Below are 24,049 nucleotides of genomic sequence, written 5' to 3' on the forward strand. Positions count from 1 at the left end.
GGAACTTTAACATGTTTCATATTGATTGTCATCGATCCAATTATACCTTAAATAGCCCTATAAATAGGGCATTAATAAACTATAACAATCTTAATCGATCCTGCCTTATTGAATTTAGCGCATCAAAAAACACTTTCAAAGAAACTTTAAAAAGATTTTTATTGTAATTCCCTTTCTTATGTATGTATATAACAAGTAAATTATATGTACATTTTATTTTTAGTCCTAGTCTGTAAGGAACATTGTTCTATAGACTATTATGAAATAAAGAAATAAAGAAATAAAGATATCGTCCCCTCTTTGCTCATATTGGTATATTTTACACACAGGGATACATTTTTGTATCATGGTATCAAGCGTACTTTTTGTTAAAAAAAGTGTCTAATGTAAAAAAATAAATAATTTTATGATTTTCAAATAACTTTAGATTTATTAACTCCATAAAATCTCATGCGACCAATCGTATACGTGTAAAACACGACAAACTCTGTTGCAAAACCAGTTGCAATTTTTGGTACTTTTTGAGTAGATTTGGATTTTTTTGCACAAATACCGAATACAACACTGTATTTTTGGTGGCTTTGTGCCGGATTTAAAATAAACCCAGTCGTGAGAGGATTTAATTTTTGTATGGCAAATCTGGTCAGATTTGACCAGATTAAGCAATAAATCCTCATGAAGTGGGTTAACCCGGCAAAAAACTGTAGTGTAACCGTACTATTAAGCAATAAATCCTCATGAAGTGGGTTAACCCGGTAAAAAGCTGTAGTGTAACCTTCTATTTACGATCCAAAATCCACTGGATTTCAATAAAGATATCTATATATCGTATTAATTGGGTATAATACTAACAAATGAAAAAATAAACAAGTGAGCCAAGGCTATAGTCGGGTCGGGGCCGACTATGTGATACCCTACACCACTACCTTTGTTCATATGCTTTTGATTGGTAAAATGCAAAATATTAAAATTGGGATAGCTTATGGGTACTTTACACGGTACGTTTTTTTACATATGACTTGTCACTTCTCCCATACAAAATGTATATGCAAAGTGACAACTCATATGTAAAAAACATATCGTGTAAAGTACCTATTAAAGGGCTGTTTACACCATCTATCAATGTCAATGTCAATGTCATTTCTTTCACCTATTCGACATTCTCTATGTTTGTCAAAATTGACGTCATCCATACAACTTTCAATTTGTGCGTTCATACCTACAAGTGTTATTTTCGTATGACATAACCTATAAATATAAAAACAGCTGTTTTTGTCATTGTTTACATTTATTGTTGAGTTACAAATTTGCGCAAATTTTTAATTTTGGTTGAAGAAAAATGACTATCTAGCATGTTTGTTGTGGTAGAATAGGTTTTTGGGGTTATAGAGGCCTTCATGTTTTGCCACAAAGCAATAATTTCCAACACTGCTCCTTTCGACCAATCGATCTGAAAATAACATTATAAACACCCTTTATTTACTTTTCTAAATACTTAAATATACATAACTTTCCATTTTCTTTTTTAAAAGATTTTGTTTTTCAATTTTTTTTTGAGAATGCCAGAAAACAGCTGATAAATTTATGTTTACATACGAGAATGCCGTATCAAATAGAGCGCTCCCTAAATGAAAAATTTACATATGAGTTGCCAAATCATTTTGATAGATGAAAATTTTCATAGTGGTCACACTATTTGTACAACATTCGCAGGTAGAAAATTTGACATCTCATACGACATTGATAGATGGTGTAAACAACCCTTAATGGGTGAGTACATAAGCTGCCTTGCCTGCTTATACTTGGTTTACATTCGGCGTCGTTTCGTGATTTCGAAGGCGTTTCGTGATTTCGCGCGGAATCATGCAAAATTTATCATGATTTCGCATACAAAAATGAAATCATTTCATTTCGTGATTTCAGCGAAATCAACATCGAAATCACAGTACACATGATATACAACCCTGTCTTTGCCTGAAAAAGTACCAAAAGTTGCAACACTTTTCACGTATCACAATAAACAAGGTAGATGGTCAATTGCTGCAACAAAAAATTTTAGTATCAAAACTTGTAAATAATGTGAAAAAAAAAATATTAAATTATTTGTTACAATGCTATTTTTCATTGGGTTCCCGTACTTTTTTAATGGTAATATTAGAAAAAAGAGCGAATTGTCAAAAATTGCTTCCCCATACAAATTTCTTAAAAAATACGGGAACGGAAAAAGACGGAAATTGCAAAAATCCAGCAGAAATGTCAAAATCAATGTATCAGTTATCGTATTTAAATACCAATGAACATGCTGCTAGTTTTTACTAGGCCAAAATTGTATGGCAGAAAACATGAGAAGAGTGTGTTATTCGGCGCTATTTTTGTTTAAAGAGGAGTCCAACTTTTGCCAGATTTCGGAGTACGAGTACGCATTTTTAGCACTAAACGGAAAAACTATTGCAATAAGAAATATTTTTGCAGATTCTGAACCCAACTTTTATCTATCAAAATTTATTATAGCTTTGTTCCAGAACTAGTCGTGGTTGCCGGCGTCCGATTGCCTTATACGCTGGCTTTGACATTTTTTCCAGTTTTTTGACGTATTTTCCATTTTCCGCTCCCGAACTATTTCAAAAAACTTATGTGAGAATAATTTTTTTACAGTCCTCTCTTTTACTAGTTTTATAGCACGGTTACACTACAGCTTTTTGCCGGGTTAACCCACTTCATGAGGATTTATTGCTTAATCTGGTCAAATCTGACCAGATTTGCCATACAAAAATTAAATCCTCTCACGACTGGGTTTATTTTAAATCCGGCACAAATCCACCAAAAATACAGTGTTGTATCCGGTATTTGTGCAAAAAAATCCAACTCTACTTAAAAAGTGCCAAAAGTTGCAACTGTTTTTGCAACAGAGTTAGTCGTGTTTTACACGTTTACGATTGGTCGCATGAGATTTTATGGAGTTAATAAATCTAAAGTTATTTGAAAATCATAAAATTATTTTTTTTACATTAGACACTTTTTTAACAAAAAGTACGCTTGATACTATGATACAAAAATGTATCCCTGTGTGTAAAATATACCAATATGAGCAAAGAGGGGACGATACCTCGTACGAGAAATTGTAAAAGTGTAAAACACGACTTTATTAGTTATTTTGTATGTATACGTAAACAAACATCAGCTGACAGTTTATATCCTCGAAAAGCTAAGTGTAACCAGCAAAGATTAACCCACTGGATCTATTAAACCCAGTGGGTTAACCTTCAATAGTGTAACCGGGGTATTACTATTAAAAAGTACGGGAACGAAGCTTATTATGATGTCTTAACAATAAAATCATTTTTTATTTTTTCATTTGTTAGTACTATACACAATTAATACTATATATAGATAATTTTACGATAATTTTCGAAATAAAGTTGTATATTGTCAAATATTTTTGATGACTAATTCAATTTACAAAAACTTGTTTTGCCGATCAGCTGCGCATATGCATCTACCTTGATTATTGTGATCTGTTTAAAATCAACAAAAAAAAAAATAAGTGTAAACACCGTGGTGTATTTCAGGATTTCGTGAAATCCAGTGGATTTTGGAGCGCAAGCGTAAACTTGGCATTACCTTGCTTGCTTCTGATAAAAGAATAAAAAAGGGCAACCCAGTTCGAAATTTGCTCGGCCTTCTTTATTCTTTTATTTTTATTATGTCAGAAATGAAGCAGGAAAGCAAGGCAGCTTATGTACGCAGGCCTTTACCGTGCGTTTACACATGACAGGACAGTTGAGTACATGTATTGATTGTCAAAAACCCAAAACTTGCCTCAGTGACGCAGGCGTCCAGACAACTGAAAAAACAGTTGTAAAAAATGAATGAAAATCGTCGATTTCTTTTTGTTTTCCGTTCACATATTTTCTTCTTGTTCATGTTCTTTTGTTTTCAACACATTTCAATTATTATCTTACTTATTTTTACAAAAATGACAAAAATTTGTCTTCCCTACTGTCTGTGAAAAAAATGATGGACAGCTAGGAGACAGCCGACAAATGTATGTATGTGTTAGTAAATCAGGGTTGAATTTGCAGACTGTCTGTCTTGTGTAAACGCCTAGTTAGCGCCTTTGCTCTGAATGTCTTCATTAACACAGGTTAATTTTGTTGAAACGCATTTAGTGCATCGTCAGTACAACCCAAATAAAAAAAATGGAAGAGTGGGATGTACTCCAACCATCAATAGGCTTCTTTCTCTGTTAGACCCCCATCAACCCCCAAAATTTCGTGAGGATCCGATCAAAATTTCGTAGTGTGATTGCACAAAAATGAAAAAAAGGGATGCATTTCCGACTATAAAGATATCTCTGCTGTTTGACCACCTATGACAACCTACTTCACATCGTTGTATAGGTGATATTTTCTACTTTCCTTGCCAGGTTTTACTTTCGATATTACTCCTACAGAAGAGAGATATTAGCTTTGAAATAAAACGTAGGCCTTTTCTCCAAATACGTTTTTTCACATTCCGACCCCTGAATAATATCCGACCATTATCAAAAATCAAAAGGTTTTTTCCTCTGTGGGACCGTGACGATCCAATCAAAATTGCGTGATTATAAAAAAAATAAAAAATGGGATGTATTACCGACTATTATATGTATCTCCGTTATTTGGATACCTACGCCAACCTGCTTTACATCATTGTAAAGATGGGATTTTTTACTTTCATAGTTAGGATTTGCTTTTAGATGGTCCCGAACCAAAGCTGCGATATTCGTCATTAGTCCCGGTCCACACTAGCGTGAATTTCATTCAAAAAGTTTATGAAATTAGTTGTTCTTAAATCGAATTCCCCACTACAGCAATTTTATGGTTTTACTCTACTATGGACGTCGATCTAGAGACGCATAATTTCATATCAAACATGGTATAAGTAAAGAGGTAGATTTAAATAAAGAAAATCTATAGAACCCTTGTTTTCCTTGAATTCCTAAAACTTCAAAATAAAAGCAACAAGTGGGTTTGTTTACAATGCATTTTTTGAGCATTTTATAAAAAACGCGAAAAATGAATGAAGAGTTAAGTTTTCTCCACATAATCGAGTTGTGAATATGATAAACTGATTGTTTCAATGCAAATCTCACCAATTTCTTCTACACAAATGGTCTAAAAACAATTTTAAAAATCATTGAACTCGATTGTTTTTAAAATTGTTTGGCATATTATTCAAACACCACACACACATACACAGTTTGTTTATATTGTTTTGAAGTTTTAGGCATACTCGAATGAAAAAATTTAAATTGACATAAAGCTTTGGCTAACCTTTCTTATTAAACCATGATATCAAAATTTCAATGAATTTACTGTAGTGTGGCCCGGGACTTATTATTAAAATCTCAAAAATGAAAAGTTGTGTTCTATTAGCGGCTATTGCGATATCTTCGTTGTTTGACCACCTACGACAACCTACGTTACATCGTTGCAAAGGTGATATTTTCGACTTTCATTAGCAGGTTTGCTTTGGATATACCCCTTATAGAAGCGGAGATATTCGCTTTGAAACATAAATAGCGCTGAATAACAACACCCTCTTCTCCGGTTTTCTGCTATAAAAATTTGGCATAGTAGAAACTAGCAGCATGTTTATTGGTATCTGAATATGATAGCTGATACGTTGATTTTGACATTTCTGCTGGAGTTTTTGCAAATTCCGTCAAATTTCCGTTCCCGTATTTTTTAAGAAATTTGTATTCGAAAGCAGTTTTTGACAATTCGTTTTTTTTTTCTAACATTACCATTAAAAAGTACGGGAACACAATGAAAAATATCATTTTAACATTGTAAAATTGTTGGTTGCAGCAATTGATCATCTACCTTGTTTATTACGTTACGTGAAAAGTGATGCAACTTTGGGTACTTTTTTAAGCAAAAACACGGTTGTATATCATGAGTACTGTGATTTCGCTAAAATCACGAAATGATATGATTTCATTTTTGTATGCGAAATCATGATAAATTTTGCTGGATTTCGCTCGAAACCACGAAATGCCTTCGAAATCACGAAACGACGCCGAATGTAAACCAAGCATTACCCAGGTAGTGGTATCACACCAGTAGTGTGATTCTGTAAAGTACAATACACATTAGCTGTGTTCCTTTACTTACCTGAGGTTACCATTTTTAACCTGCAAAGCGTTCCGTAACCCCGAAAAGTGGCAAAACTGGAAGCAATTTTTAAGAGAGTGAGAGTGGAGAGAGAGCGAAAATGGCTTTCTCTTCTACCACAGGCTACGAGCAAAATTTCTGCAGGTAAAAAATGGCAGAACTGATTTTTCGACTTTTGTTTGACGATTATTTCACAATGAAAAAGAAAATGGAAGAAAAAGTCGAACACTGACAAAACTAAATTAAGAAAAAGTCGAAAGCTGACAAAACTAAATTAAAAACTGTGAAATAAAAGACGAAAATTGATTTTTTATGTTTCTTTTTGACATTGCTGCCAGACCTGCCATTTTTCCGTTCCTTTACTTTTGTGGTAAAAATGTTCATGAGAGAGCAATTTTGAGCAATTTTGACACTTTTCTCTTTTACCACCCTTACCATTAAAAAAGTAAAGGAACAAAGTTATTGTCAGTTTTGAATGACGATTTTTTGCAATTATCGATAACTGTCCAAGCGTCCAGCAACCACAAAATATTTTGTGGTTGCATGATGAATGACAAAAATGAACGGCCACACTAGCAAGCACCAACAAAGCTGTCATTTAAAACTGACAATAGCTTTGTTCTTTTACTTTTTTAATGGTAAGGGTGGTAAAAGAGAAAAGTGTCAAAATTGCTCAAAATTGCTCTCTCATGAACAGTTTTACCAGAAAAGTAAAGGAACGGAAAAATGGTAGATCTGGCAGCAATGTCAAAAAGAAACATAAAAAATCAATTTTCGTCTTTTATATATATGCCATTTAGATGTGACACCATTAGCCGGATTTAGTGCATTATCAGGTTTTATTTGCTAAATCCAGCCAAAATCTACCAGATTTCCCATACAAAAATAAATCCTCCTATTGAGTGGATTTGTTTTAAATCTGGCATAAATCCTCGTATACAACTCTGTTTTTAGCAACATGTTGCTAGAAAATACAAAAAGTTGCAAGCTGGCACAAGAAACAAGGTAGATGCATCGGTGAATTGCTACACTAAAAATAATTTAAAATGTAAAAATTTGTAAACAAGGCGGAAAAATTAAATTTGTTTTGATGTACAAAGTTGATTTTAATCAACCAAGACTAATATATATGATGTCTAAACGATCAAATAATTCGTTTATTATACCCTCCACCATAGGATGGGGGTATATTAAGTTTGTCACTACGTTTGTAACTACTCGAAATAATCATTGTAGACCCCAAAAAGTATATATATTCTTGATCAGCGTGCAATTCTACATCGATATAGCCATGTCCGTTCGTCTGTCCGTCTGTGAAAATCACTCTAGCGTCCGAACGGATTCAAGTAGGTTGATGAAACTTTGGGAAAATATGTTATATTTACGTAGGACTTTTGGTATTGAAAGCGGGCTATGTAGGTCCACGCTTTCCTATAGCCCCCATACAAAATGACGCGTGACGCGTCGTCGTTTTAAGGAGTTTTTAAGATATTTGTCCCATATTACCACCGAATTGGTTGTAATTTGGTACTTTGTGTCTCCAGAGGCCAAAAAACATTCCTACCAAAGTTGGGTTATATAGGTCCACGTTTTGGTATAGCCCCCATATGAGGCCCCATATAAAGTACGCGTCATTTTAGTATATTTTGAATGTATTAGACCCATTTGAACACAGAATTGGTTGTAATTTGGTATTTTGTGTCTCCAGAGGGCAAAAAACATTCCTACCAAAGTTGGGTTATATAGGTCCACGTTTTGGTATAGCCCCCATATAAGGCACCATATAAAGTACGCGTCATTTTAGTATATTTTGAACGTATTAGACCCATTTGACCGCGGTATTGGTTGTAATTTGGTACTTTGTGTCTTCAGAGGCCAGACAACATTCCTACCAAAGTTGGGTTATATAGGTCCACGTTTTGGTTTAGCCCCCACATAAGGCCCCCTTTATAGTACGCGTCATTTTAATATATTTTGAATGTATCCGACCCATTTGACCAAAGTGTCTGTTGTAACTTTGTATTTGTGTTTCCAGAGACTAAGAAACATTTCTACTATACAATTTATATATAGGTCCACGTGTTGATATAGCCCCCATAATACGATATCTCCCGATTTTCGATATTTTGAAGGGTTTAGCCTCATTATCACACCGAGATGGCTGAAATTTGGTATTTAGTCTTCTTTAGGCTTATAAAACTTTCCCCCAGAAATTTTTACCTTCCGAATTTCGGTATTTTGAAGGTTGTGGTCACATTAATCCACCGAAATGGCTGAAATTTGTGGTGGAGGGTATAAAAAGTTCGGCCCGGCCGAACTTAACTCTTTTCTTACTTGTTTATTTTAGATGGGCAAACTGCGATAAAATAATAATTTATTTGCTCTTTAGTTAGCATTAGTAGCATAATGTGCTAACATTTTCAGTATTAAACAATACATTTGTAATTTGACGTATGTTTTTTGAGACGAATTCAATTTACAAAAAATTCTTTTGACGTTGCACTATCGTTCAGATGGGCTGATGCACCTACCTTGGTAATTGTACTATGAACAAAAATCAGCTGACTGCCATTTAAATCCTCCAAAATGTATATCTCAATGCAATGAGATTTGTACTGGATTTATTAAAACCAGTCGAGGATTTATGGCTAGTCTAAATGAGCTATAACACTAGAGTTTTTTGCCGGGTTAACCCACTTTGAGAGGTTTTATTTGACGTTTGCGCTATGGAATTGACATTTGAAATCCAAACCCACTGGGTTAATCCGGTTAAGTGTAACCGGGGTATAAATGAGCTATTAGATCTAGTTCCACACTAGAGTAATTTTATTAAAATGTTGTAGTGCGTAACACGATCTATGAACCCCTATAAAATGGGAACGTTTTTAGTGCAAGTTTCAGCGTGTGGCACAAGACTTCGATTTCAACTATCTATTCCATTGACAGTTGAAATCGGGTGGATATCGGTTGACTTTTAAGTAGGGTTGCTCATACAACTACAAACATATTTTGTTATTGTGTTGGTTTTGAAACACAAACATTTTGATAGTTCCCAACATACCATTCAGTCTGATTTTATAAAATTTACGAAAAATAATTCGTATAAATACATTCTACAATTACACGGATAAGCTAATAATTAGCATACACAATTCATTATTTTCAAGAGAATAATGTTTCGTTTATTCTCCAGTGACTTCTCAAGAAATTATAATTCAAATATGTTGTTTTGTTCGAGTAATGTTGGTTTGTTGGGTTGTCTTGTGTAATGGAAAAATGTGTGTATTGAAATTTTTCATGGTATAAGTAAAGAGGTAGATTTAAATGAAAACAATCTATAGAGCCCTGGTTTTTCCTGAATTCCTATTACTTCAAATCAGTAAACACAAAAGCAACAAGTGTGTTTGTTTATAATATCTTTTTTGAGCATTTTATAAAAAACGCGAAAAATGAATGATGTGCCATGGTTTCTCCACATAATCGAATGGTGGATATGATTAAATGTTTATTCCAATGCAAATCTGAAGAATTTCTTCCATACAAATGGTCTTAAAACAATTTTAAAAATCATTGAATTCGATTGTTTTTAAAATTGTTTGGCATATTATACGGCGTTTAGATTATAGTTTTTTGAAGGGTTAACCTTCTTTATGAGGATTTATTTGAAGTATACACAATGGAAATGACATTTGAAACCCAGACCCACTGGGTTAACCCTGTTATATGTAAACGGCCTATTATTCAAATATTACACACACCTACACAGATTGTGTATATTGTTTTGAAGTTTTAGGAATATTCGAAAGAAAAAATTTAAACTGACACAAAGCTTTAGCTAACCTTTCTTATTAAACCATGAAAATTTTCATTTCAAAAACAAAAGCTCTCTATTTCAATTGTGTGAGTGAGCAAATTGACACACACCGACAGCAGAAGTGCGCCCTTTGAGCAGCCCTACTTTTAAGCAATGGAATTGACAGTTGAATTCGAGTGGATTTCGTAAATGTAAACTAAGCATAAGGAACACTTTGGAAATTCATCGTAAAACTGTACATATGTCATAATTACTGTGTATAATAGTACGGGTGCCACCATGGAGCAATGGTATGCACACCCGCTTTGCACGCTAAAGGTCGTTGGTTCGATTCCCAGGCCAGGCAACATCACATTTTTGAATGGTGGCAAAATACTTCTCAGTGATGTTGGCGACATTTCCTGAGTATTTCAGCCATGTAAAACTTCTCTGCAAGTGGTGTCTTAGTACACGCCGTTCGGACTCGGCAATAAACAGTAGGTCCCACATCATTGAGCTAATATGAATCGTGGTGCACTCATTGATATGAGAGAAGTCTCCCTTGTCCCATCAGGGATGTTTGTGGAACAATTATTATAATAGTACGTTTATATATAACAGGATTTGAAAAACCCACTGGGTTTTAAATGTCAATTCCATTGCTTATACTTCAAATAAATCCTCATAAAGAAGGTTAACCCTGCAAAAGGCTATAATATTGCGGTTACACTTAACCGGATTAACCCAGTGCGTTTCGGTTTCAAATGTCAATTCATAGCGTAAACGTTAAATAAATCCTCATGAAGTGGGTTAACCTGCAAACAACTCTAATGTAACCTATTGCTAATTTAAACATAGCCTAATGTTTGGTTTACATTCGGCGTCTTTTCGTGATTTCGAAGGCGTTTCGTGATTTCGCGCGGAATCATGCAAAATTTATCATGATTTCGCATACAAAAATGAAATCATCTTATTTCGTGATTTCAGCGAAATCAACATCGAAATCACAGTACACATGATATACAACCCTGGTTTTGCCTAAAAAAGTACCAAAAGTTGCAACACTTTTCACGTATCACAATAAACAAGGTAGATGGTCAATTGCTGCAACAAAAAAAAAAATTTGTATCAAAATTTGTAAACAATGTGAAAGAAATATTAAATTACTTTGTTACAATGCTATTTTTCATTGTGTTCCCGTACTTTTTAATGGTAATGTTAAAAAAAGAGCGAATTGTAAAAAATTGCTTCCGCATACAAATTTCTTAAAAAAATACGGGAACGAAAAAATGACGAAAATTGCAAAAACTGCAGCAGAAATGTCAAAATCAACGTATCAGCTATCGTATCTAGATACCAATTAACATGCAGCTAGTTTATACTAGGCCAAAATTGTATTGCCAAAAACAGGAGAATAGGGTTTTATTCGGCGCTATTTTTGTTCAAAGAGAAGTACAAATCTTGCTAGATTTCGGAGTACGGGAACACATTTTTAGCACTAAACGGGAAAACTGCTGCAAATATTAATATTTTGCAAGTTCTGAACACAAATTTTATCTATCAAAATTTATTATTATTATGTCTCAACGATAAAATCATTTTGTATTTTTTCATTTGTTAATACTATACACAATTTATACGATATATAGATAATTGTACGATAATTTTCGAAATAAAGTTGCAAAGTTCTATATTGTCGTATATTTTGATGAATAATTCAATTTACAACAACTTGTTTTGAAAATTCATGTTCGATCAGCTGCGCATATGCATCTACCTTGATTATTGTGATATGTTCGAAATCAACAAAAAAATAAGTGTAAACACCGGGGTGTATTTCAAGATTTCGTGAAATCCAGTGGATTTTGGAGCGCAAGTATAAACTTGGCATAATACTAACAAATGTACAAATGAAAAATTGTTTTATCGTTAAAGCATCATATTTAGAAATTATGATTGATGAATCTTCTGTTCCAGAACTGCAAGAATCGACAAATTTTTACTATTTTTTACGATAACATATTTTCCTTTATGTTGTTATCGTAGTACTTGCACTATTTTTTAAAGAAATGCGTCCGAGAAATAAACTCGCACTTCTCTTTAAAAAAATTGAGCAGAATAACATTTTCTTCTATACAAATTTGGCCGAGTAGAAACTAGCAGCTTGTTTGCTGACATCGGATTGCCTGATACGTTGATTTTGACTTTCTGCTAGAGTTTTGGCATTTTCTGAAAATTTTCAGTTCCGACACTGTTTTTGACTTTTCGCTCATTTGCTAATTTTACCATGAATAAACACAGGAATTCAATACAAATTAACGTTGTAACAAATGCTCTGTTCCAGAACCTGCAAGAAGCTACTATTTTTATTTTTATGTTATCGGAAAAAATAGTAAAAATTAGTAGATTCTTGCAGTACTGGAACAGACCAAATGTAAATTAATTTTTTTAACTTGCAAGGCCTACATAAGTTCGGCCAATAAGCCCAGCTGATTATTATGTTTGATGTCAAAAACGTTAGGCCTGTTCGATAACTTCGTAAATAAAAAGTATTTGCAAGTTCTTGCAACTACTTGCACTACTTTTACTGAACAAGGTTTTCATCGAACAGCATTTTGTAAAAGTTTCTACACATTTGTACAAACTTTTGAGTTATCGTACAGACCTATTATTGTGATTTAAAATACAAAGAAACTAAAATCACAATAATTTAAAATCTATTATGTTTGTTGTCAAATGTTGTTAATAGCCCATTTAGATATGACTTCATGAGCCGGATTTAGCACATTATCAGGTTTTATTTGCTAAATCCAGCCAAAATCTACCAGATTTCCCATACAAAAATAAATACTCGTATTGAGTGGATTTGTTTTAAATCTGGCATTTTTGCAACATCCCAGCCAGCATTTGGAAGATTGTTTTTTCAAAAATCACATTGAGGGGTAATTTTAGAGTCCTTTTGGTGATCAAAAAATGATTAAGTCGCTTGTATGATCAGAAAGGGACTCCAAAGTGACTCCCTGTAACGATTGAAAAGAGTTCAAATTAAAATACAACAACAAATGTGTAGTAATCACAAATAAATCATTTAGGCGTTTAAAATGTGACTATTTTTTCGTTATTTATTGTCACATTTTGATCATCAGAAGATTGAAAAATGCTTAATCAAAAAATGGTCATCCAAGTATTTGAAAAGTGATTATAATTACGTTTCTTCTGATCATATTTTGAACAGAAAGGTGATTAAATACTGATTGTTTTGTTTTATTTTTGTTTTGTTGAAAATAATTCTCATATACACTTTCTACAAAAATTTGATGTAAATGTAACGTATAATATTAAGATTATAGACAAACACAACACACGTTCGGGTAAAGGGGATAATTAAAAGTCATAGCAAAGCAGAAAAGACAACACAACAAAGGAAAGAACAAAAAAAGAAGAATAAAAAGAAAATTCTTTTAATGTTTTCGTCTAATAAAAAAAACTCATAAATGACTCCCTAAAGACTCGTAAACGATAATAAACATGACTCAAAAAAGACTCGAAAAAGAGTCCCAAATTAATCAACAAATCACCAATAAATGATTAAAATACGACTCGAAAAAGACTTTATATACCATCAGAAAATGGGCAAAAATGACTCGAAACTAATGCAGAGGAAGACTCATTTGTGACTTGTTTAGAAGAGTCGCCTGAGGTTACGTTTTCCTCCCGACAAATGAGTCATTTATGATCAGAAAATGAGCTCATATTCCAACTTTTTAATCGTGCAGTCGGATCAAAAAAGACTCGAGTTTGATTAAAATTTTCAAAAAATGCTGGCTGGGATGTTGCTAGAAAATACAAAAGCTGTGTTCCAGAACTAAAAAGTTTTTACAATTTTTACGACTTTTACACATTTTACTCGAAAAAGCGTTCCCGTACACAGAAAAGTTGTAAAATGTTCACTTCTCTTTAAACAAAAATGGCGCTGAATGCCGCTCTCTTTAAAAACTTTTTACTCGACAAATTAGAGCGTGTAAAAATAGTAACATGGATGCCGGCGTTTGATTGGCTGGTATGCCGACTTTGACATTTGTTCCAGCTTTTTTGACGTTTTTTCCATTTTTGCGTTCCCGAACTTTTTGAAAAAACTTTTGTGTTACAACAATTTTTCCCTCTTTCTCTCTTTTACGAGTTTTACTATTAAAAAGTACGGGAACAAAGCTAAAAAGTTGCAAGCTGGCACAAGAAACAAGGTAGATGCATAGGTGAATTGCTACACTAAAAATAATTTAAAATGTAAAAATTTGTAAACAAGGCGGAAAAATTAAATTTGTTTTGATGTACAAAGTTCAGTTTTATCAACCAAGCCTAATATTTACGATGTCTAAACGATAAAATAATTAGTTTATTTATTTTAGATGGGCAAACTGCGATAAAATAATTCTCTATTTGCTCTCTAGTTAGCAATAGTAGCATAATGTTAAATTTGTAAACAAGGCGGAAAAATTAAATTTGTTTTGATGTACAAAGCTGAGTTTTATCAACCAAGCCTAATATTTACGATGTCTAAACGATAAAATAATTCGTTTATTTATTTTAGATGGGCAAACTGCGATAAAATAATTCTTTATTTGCTCTCTAGTTAGCAATAGTAGCATAATGTGCTAACATTTTCAGTATTGAACAATAAATTTGTAATTTGACGTATGTTTTTTTAGTCGAATTCAATTTACAAAAAATTCTTTTGAAGTTTCAAATTCGATCAGATGGGCTGATGCATCTACCTTGGCAATTGTGCTATGAACAAAAATCAGCTGATTGCCATTTAAATCCTCCAATATGTATATCTAAATGCAATGAGATTTGTACTGGATTTATTAAATTCAGTCGAGGATTTATGGCTAGTCAGTACCCTTAATGGCCGACCTTCTGTAGGCCTGTTAACCTGTTTACAAATTTCGATAAAAAAATTTTTGGTTGCAGCAACTTGCCACCTACCTTTTTTATTGTGATACGTGAAATGTGTTGCAATATTTGGTACTTTTTTAGGCAAAATCAGGGTTGCATATCATGAGTACTGTGATTTCGATGTTGATTTCGCTGAAATCACGAAATGAGATGTTTTAATTTTTGTATGTAAAATCATGGTAAATTTTGCTTGGTCCCGGGCCACACTACAGTCATTTCACTGAAATTTTGATATGAAATTATGCGTCTCTAGATCGACGTCCATAGTAGAGTAAAGTCATAAAATTGCTGTAGTGGGGAATTCGATTTAAGCACACCTAATTTCATGAAATTTTTTAATGAAATTCACGCTAGTGTGGACAGGGACTTGATTTTGGCCGAAATTACGAAACGCTTATAGACAATGCCATCTACATTTTCTTCAACAAACTTTAGTGGTTTATCGTTTTGCTTCGTGGTTTGTGTATCTGCCATAGACTAATGAAGGTATAGACTTCAAAATGTTTGCAGCGCCACTGTACTAATTATTTGATAGCCGGAGATGGCGCTGTTGTGCATTCCTAATATCGTATTTCCCCAACGAAAAGTTTGTTCTAAAGCTTTTTTGAATTGAGTTGGCAAATAGTTGTCGTCAGGTTATACAGATGGCGTTGAAATGTTGGAAAATTTGTTGTCTTTTATTTGAGTAATGTAAGTTCCGGTCCACACTAGAGTGATTTCATTGAGGAAACTGCATGAAATTATGCGTCTCTAGATCGACTTCCATAGTAGAGTAAAATCATTTAAAAAACGCCTAATTACATGAAATTTTTTAATGAAATTTACTCTATTTTGACCGGGACTAAGATAATGGTAAATTGAATCATAAAATTGTTAATAAATTCTGTCTTGTTTGTTATACCTGTGTAATGTCATGTTCATACCAGCATTTGAATCACGTTGTTCGCACTCATAATTACGTACACGTATTAACCCGTTCATGATTCATATTTTCATACTTTTTATTTACTGATTTTAAAGAAAGTTCCGTCCAAAAGACGAGTAAAATTAATTGATTTGAACTGAAAAACTATTTGTCCTTCTTTCAGATAACTATTTAATATCTAATTATATTATTTTCATTCATCTTTTCTATTTTTTCTCACAATTTGGTGTTTTCAGCAAATTTTTTAATTTTTCTACATTCAAAATTAACGAGAGAGAGACCTGCCAAAATAAATTTTTGGTATACAGACTTTCTGGCAGGCATTTGATTTTTGTTTCTAAATTTGTACGCGTATTTGAAACGATGGACAAGAAATGCAACTGCAATAAACGAGAAGAGAAAAGTTGCTACAATTGGAATGTATACTAGTGGTTAAACCGATAACTTTTCATTCATGTTTTGTAGTTTTTCTAAAAATGTTTGGGTTTTTAATAAGTTTGAAATTTTATATTTTTCCTGTTATATTTAATTTATTTCGATAAATTTTCTCATTTGTTAGAGATGGGACATATTTTATCGTCGTTCTGAGGTAATTTAAATTGAACAACGTACACAAATCGCTGTTCGTTCTCAAAATTTTGTATGGAAAGTGAAGTAATTACATCGTAATTTGCAGTCGAACAACGAATAGAGAGCGAATTACCGTCAGTCTGAACAAGGCATAAAGCATGTCTTTTGTCTCACAAAGTGGAATTTGCACTAAAAGCTTTCCCATTTTATACGGTTTTCTAGGTAGAGTTACCCACTAAAGAAATTTAATAAAATTACCCTATTATAGAACTCGATCTAAGTGCACATAATTTGATGAAAATTATTTCGTCGTGTGGCAGGGCCATGTAAAATATTGTAGTGTTTAGTATTGAAATACCTGTACCATTGCTATGAAGAAAGGCAACTGTATGACGGATGCAGGTAAATATTGTATTCACATGTCGTCGGCCTCATGCTTAAGTGTTCCATACGCCATTGGCTCGTATTGAGCTCGCATTTTAATGTTTTGCGTTTCAACTGAGTGGAAATGACTAACGGAAATATTTATATTTTTGACTTGAAATATTATTAATAGTATATGGAACATTATTAGAAAAATATAGAGGAATATGTGTTGTAATATAAAAGTTATAGAGATATTTAAAAAAAATATTTTGTCGATTTGTTCGAATCCACACTTATGACACAAATGTGAAATATTGTACATTACATGGAATAAAGCGACAACATTTTTTTCATCTTTGCCTCAATAAATTAAATGTTTCTCAATCGAAAACATGGTAGAATAATAAAAGGGAATTTCATGCTAACGGCTGATTAAATTTTTTTTTTATATTTTAAGTTTGAAGTACGTTCATTGTCAAATTGAATTTGACAGACATTGTCATAAATGTATGTCCCAATTTACATTAGGCGAGTTTACTTGCCGCAATTGTCATTTTGTAGGAGAGATAGGTGAGGCATATGGTAACCCTTTGCCTCTCAACCCCCTCTCTCACCTACAAACTGACAATTGCCGCAAGTAAACTCGCCTAATGTAAATTGGGACTATGTGTTGTGTATAAATACCAACATTTCTAAAAACGTCAATTAAACTTAAAAAACATTATAAAAAATGAAAACGAGCAAATTTGAATTTAAAATTTATTATTTAATCCTCGTGCTATTAAAAGAAGATGTATTCCTTTCGTTTCCATAGAAACGAGAAGAGAAATCGTAATGAAATGCTTCCCAACCAGCTGCCTGCCTTAGACATGTTGGTGTTATGCAAATTGAATTTGGAGCTGGAGCCACACTAATTAGACATGTTGCTGTTGGTGGACCAATAATATATCGCCCTACACAATACAATATAAACACCGATTTCAATAATATAGTATTTATTGGCTGATATATTCAATGAATTATTTAACCTAAATCTAAAATAGAATGAGAAAATCACCACGTAGTCCACGATACAGACTTTGGCAGAAGTTAATATTAATAAACCTGCCCCCCTATTCAGTAACTTTTTAACAACTTTACTCATTGTTTATTTTACAACAATTTCATTTGTTTGTTTTGTAGTTGTTACAAAAACAAAAGAAATTTTAACAACTTTTAAATTGATAAAAGTTACAGAATAGACCTACTGGAGTTCGTCTTGCCTGCTTTAAGATCTTTACTTGTTTGTAGTAGTATTTCTTGAAGAACGACTCATATACTTTCTAGTATAAGCCCAATAAGCGATTCTTATGAAAGAACCTAGAAGACCTCTTTATAAACTACGAAAATTGCTTCTTGCAGATGAACAATTGAAGACCAAAACTTCTTATTTTTTTAGACGACTACAATTAGTCGTAAGGGAGTCTTGCAGAATATGGTGGTGGTCTCTTTAGAGCAGACCAAAAACCGTTATATATTAAACCAAAAAGCTTTCTTAAAATGGAGACCAGGAGGGTTTCCTAGGAAAGATGACCAAAAGGTATTCTTATATAAATCCAGAAGGTCTCGTTATTGTACCATAAAGTCTTTCTGGTATTAAAGGAAAGGTTATTCACTTAAACACCAGAATATACCATGGAGGTGCAAAGCTTCTTTTATTGAAATGGTAAGCTCTTCTTATAGAAAGAAGGACTCGTGTTATTATAGAGGATTTAATGTATTTTTATTAAGAACTGATGTAACTGTTGTTTTTTTGGTCTAATATTTGGTTAGGGTTTCTGTTGTAGACACATGCTTCTTCTTCCGTGGGTTTAATGTGGCATCATTTCTAGTTTTGCTTGGTTGAGCAAATAATACTTGCGACTGCTGATGTTAATGTTCAAAAATAACGTCGCCTGAGGTCCTGCCTGAACATTGGCATTTAGATTGGGTGTATTCAGCTCGCAGTACTGCAGAGAATAGAAGTTTCCAGCACCAATAATAAAAAACAAGGGACGCAGTTATAGTAAATATCCTTGATGTTGATGTGTTTTTGCCTATTGTTGTTGCTGGGAGATGTGGTGAATGTTAGTAAAGATTCACTCCACGGTATGAATGGTTAGGGGACGTACCAGTTGTAATATTAGCCGGAATTTTTAAAATCTGCTATTTTCCCAAACACAAGAAAGTATTAAGGCCCCCACTCATTAGTCAGTCTGACTGCCAGCATTTATGGTAGTATGTGTAAATTTTTGAAATTTTGAGAATGTATGTGTGACTTTGTCAAGACTGATGAAAATCAAAATAGTTTTGATTTCAAAATGAACCCCCATCAGTCTGGGTGAATTGAGTTTATTTTCAAATTGTCAATAAACAATTTTGAAAAACAGAAAATAATGTTCGTGTAGGAACACTAAAAACGTAGAAATCATTAATTTGTGGAGGAGAAATTCAAGATTTTTAGACTTGACTGATGGTTGGTGCTACACACTTGTCAGTCACACATACAGAAAGGGTTCATCGGACTGACGGCACAGACTGATAAATGAGTGGGGGCCTTTATAATAAACAAATGTATTTAAATTTTTTTGTTATGAAATGTCATAAACTACTTTTGTTGTTTTTTATTTGACACGGTCAAGTACAGGCATTCAGAGTTGCATCTACCTACCTTTGTCAGATGATACTACCTTTTTCATTTTACCATGATCGAAAATTAAAGTTAAGATTATTGAAATCTATTTTTAAACTTGTAAGTTTTTAAAATATTAATTTCATAACTGAAAAAAGTTTAAGTTTACGAGTCGATGCGTGGATATCTCGGAAGCTAGAGCAGATCGAAGCCGACTAGAAATTCAGAAAGAGTATATCGAAAAACTGTATAAACCACCTGTATCTCAAAAGTAAAAAATGGCGTATGGAACACTTAAGCATGACACCGACGAAGTATTGCCAGTTGTACATTTATAAACATTAGTTTCTACAAAATGCGTCCCTGGACAATTAAATTAAATAATGGTTTTTCAAGTTTTCTTAAAGTCGCTTTAATGTGCGTAGTATTTTTTTAGAAGATACGGCACATTTGTTTTTATCACGCTTTGATGTATAACATTAAAGCTCTGTAACTTTACGTGCAGGAATCTTCAAGTTTTATCAATTTTTACTCAGTTCATAACTTTTGCTACTTTTGGAGGTTTTGTCATTTTGAAAAGTAAAGGTACAGACCATAAATGTGAAAATGGGACAAATGTTGTTTGTTTGTACGCCATAAAGAAAACAATAAGTGTTAATTTAAAATTAATATATAATGGCAACTTTGGAGGCTTGCTAAACATTTGGCGCTAGCGTGAGGTCAATGCTAAAGTTGCCAGTAACTCAAACAGCAATTTTTGAAGTTTTCCACATGTTGTTCCCTTCCTTAGACATCCTTATTCGAAAACTGTATAGAACAGAGATCATCAATGAGTTACTTGCCCCGTAAGCCAATTAAGCACGCACAAGTTTTTTAAGCCTTTCGCTTTTAAATGCATATGTTTCATTGCACTCTGTATTTTTTCCACCACCACAAAAAAAAAAAAACACTTACGACGCATCAAGACTGTTGCTTGTGCGTAATAAGTAAAACAAGTGTCCATCGTATTTAGCACTGTATACAGAAGTCGCAATCGTAGATATTTTGCCAATTGGCTTATCAAGTGGAAGCACACACAACACTACAAAAAATAAACAATTGTAACTTTATTTGTTGTTATTTCGTTTTCTTTTGGCCTGTTCCCGTACTTTATAAAGTGACTAGCAAAGTACCCGCGACTTCGTATGCGGAAAGGATATACAAAACAAATATATAATATAGAACGGTGAACATGGAAAAATTTTTGTACTAATACCTATTTTATTTGATATTTATTTTCATATAAGTATTATTCGTACCACATAAGTCCGATTTTCCTCACGCCTACACGTCAAGAGCCAGCCATAACTGTTGAGATATTTTAATTGGGGTGCTCAGCGCCAAGACGGCTTAACCCACCAACCGTGATCCTCATTTCCAACTGTATATGTTCTCCCAAAACCATTTATAGTACTATTTAGTACTTTACATATACTCGTAAATACGAACCTCCTCCTAATATTTCAAAATTCCCTTTACACAATAACAAATTGTACCAAATCCTGTACCAAATAACAACAGTAATCTTAATTCTAAATCTCACGAATCCAGGTCTAGTCCTTAGTCCAATACAAAATTGTACCATGCATTGAACCATCTTCGTACCCCTAAGACTACCAAATCTTAATTGTACCAAATTTAGTACTTTTTGTAAACATAAGTACGAATTTCCAAAACAAACTCCAACAGTAATCTCAATTCCAAATTTCAAGATAGCAGCTCTAGCCGTTCGCTCAAATCCAAATTGTACCAAATTTGGTACCATTTAGTACTTTTCGCACCCATAACCAAAAATTTCCAGAACTACCTCAATCCTACACTTCAACGGTATTTTAATTCCAAATTTGAGGATTGCAGCTGCATCAGATCACCGAAATCCACATTGTACCAAATTTAGTACTTTTCGTACCCATAAGTGCAAAACTTCAAAACTACCTCAGTGCTAAGTTCAAACAATAAGTTTAATTCCGAATTCCAGGATTCCAGATATATCCGATCACTCAAATCAAAATTTGGTACCATTTAGTACTATTCGTATCCAAAGTACGAATTTCTAAACCTACCTCTATCAACACTCCAACATCAATTTTAATTCCAAATTTCACGATTCCAAATGTATCCTATCACTGAAATCCAAATTGTACCAAATTTAGTACCATTTAGTACTTTGCCTACCCATAACTAAAAATTTCCAAAACTTTATCAATCCTGCACTCCAACAGTACTCCTTATTCCAAATCTCGGGATTCCATCTACATATATCCGTTCACCCAAAATCCAAATTGTACCAAATTTGGTACCATTTAGTACTTTTCGTTGCCATGAGTACGAATTTCCAAAAGTATCCCAATCCCATACTCCAATAGAAATCTTAATTCCAATCTTATTCCAGCTCTATCCGATCACTTAAATTCATATTGTACCAAATTTGGTACCATTTAGTACTTTTCGTACCCAAAAGTACGAATTTCCAAAATACCTTTATCCTACACCCCGACTGTTATCCTAATTCTAAATTTCAGGATTCCAGCTGCATCCGTTCCCCCAAATCCAAATTGTACCTTATTTGGTACTATTTAGTACCTTTCGTACCCATACGTAGGAATTTCGAAAACTACCTCCATATCTCAAACCTATGCTCCAACAGTAATAGTAATTCCAAATTTCAGAATTCCAACTTGATCGGTTCACCCAAATTCAATTGTACCAAATTTAGTACCATTTAGTACTATTCGTACACATGAGTACACATTTTCAAAACCACCTCCTTATATCAACTCATCTTCCAAACCTTGATTTTCATTCCAAATTTCAAGATTTTAGCTCTAACCGTTCACGTAATACCAAATGGTACTAAATTTAGTAACTTTTAGTACTTTTCGTACACTTATAGTTCGAATTTCCAAAAACCATTTGGTACACCTTTCTAGCTCTCTATCAGTGAACCTCAGTCCAAATTTCAGAATTCTAGCTCTTCGCGTTTGCCTAATACAAAGGGTACCATATTTAGTAAATTTTAGTACAGTTCTAGTTCGAATTTCCAAAAATCCAGCCTTATCTGACACCTTCGGACCAAGAGTGACCCTCACCCCAAATTTCAAGATTCTAGCTTTAGCCGTTTAGTCTGGGCGTTGATTACACTGGTCAACACGACTTTTGTTTCAACCGAAGTTGCGGTTGTTTCTAGATGAAATCGGCGAGTTATTTTCAAATCCGGTCTCGGTTTTTCTCCATCAGCTCTTGTTTTTGAGATATAGCTCAAAATCGGTTTTTACGAGTTTAACCCAGACTTTCGTTATTTTCGGATACAAACAAATATTTTTTGTGGGTTTTTCGACATTAATATATTAAGGAGATGTTGTACGCTCGATAAGAAAAAATTGCATATTTTGAGTACTTTAAGCTGTAATTACGTCATCAGGGGAAGTCATAGGATCTTCATATTGTACTCCGGATATGCTTAGGGTGTTTACTATATAATACAGTATTCAAATGTATAATATAAAGTTCATAGCGCCCATGATTCGGCCATAACCTAAAAATCGCCATGAAGACTGCTAAAGGGAAATCATTTACCAGTGATATCATTACCACATAAACCATTTACTTTTCAATGGCAGTCTTCATGATGGTTTTTAAGTTATGGCGGAATCATGGGCGCTATGAACTTTATATTATACATTTGAATACTGGATTATATAGTAAACACCCTAAGCATATCCGGAGTACAATATGAAGATCCTATGACTTCCCCTGATGACGTAATTACAGCTTAAAGTACTCAAAATATGCAATTTTTACAAGGTCCGTCGTATATTTTCTATATTTTTTGATATATACTCACCATAATTATTTCAAAAACGATTCTTATCGAGCGTACAACATCTCCTTAATATATTAATGTCGAAAAACCCACAAAAAATATTTGTTTGTATCCGAAAATAACGAAAGTCTGGGTAAAACTCGTAAAAACCGATTTTGAGCTATATCTCAAAAACAAGAGCTGATGGAGAAAAACCGAGACCGGATTTGAAAATAACTCGCCGATTTCATCTAGAAACAACTGCAACTTCGTCTGAAACATTCAACTTTTTCAATTTTGTTGAGCAGTGTTATCAGTCAGTCAGTGAGTCAGTGAGTCATCATTACTGAACTCTTTTATAAGTATAGATAAAAGTTGTAAAAGTCGTAAACGATTTTCATATAAATTTTGTGTACGGGAACGCAAAATGTGTAAAAGTGGTAAAAATTGTAAAAACTTTTTAGGTCTGAAACAGAGCTTTCATTTGCTTGGAATGTTTTGTGTGTTTTTGCATATTCTTCTAACGTTTGAAAATCAGTGCTGGAAAATTATCTTTGCTCTCACTCTCTCGGAGAACATAAGACAATCAGTTGAATTATAAATAGATGTGAAGTAAATCAGAAAATGTTATTGCGTATTCAAAATTACTTGGCAAAGCATACCCAAGTGGCTAAAAATATCCATTTTTAAATAACTTATTTTTTGAGTGGCTAGTCACACTCGTACATATTGTTACGAATGTAACTGATAGGTTTAAGTTAATTTAGTTTAAATTCCGTTAATTTAAAAA

The sequence above is a fragment of the Musca autumnalis genome, unplaced genomic scaffold (genome assembly GCF_047663935.1).
Source record: "Musca autumnalis isolate F117 unplaced genomic scaffold, ASM4766393v1 scaffold_2, whole genome shotgun sequence".
Taxonomy (NCBI): Eukaryota; Metazoa; Arthropoda; class Insecta; order Diptera; family Muscidae; genus Musca; species Musca autumnalis.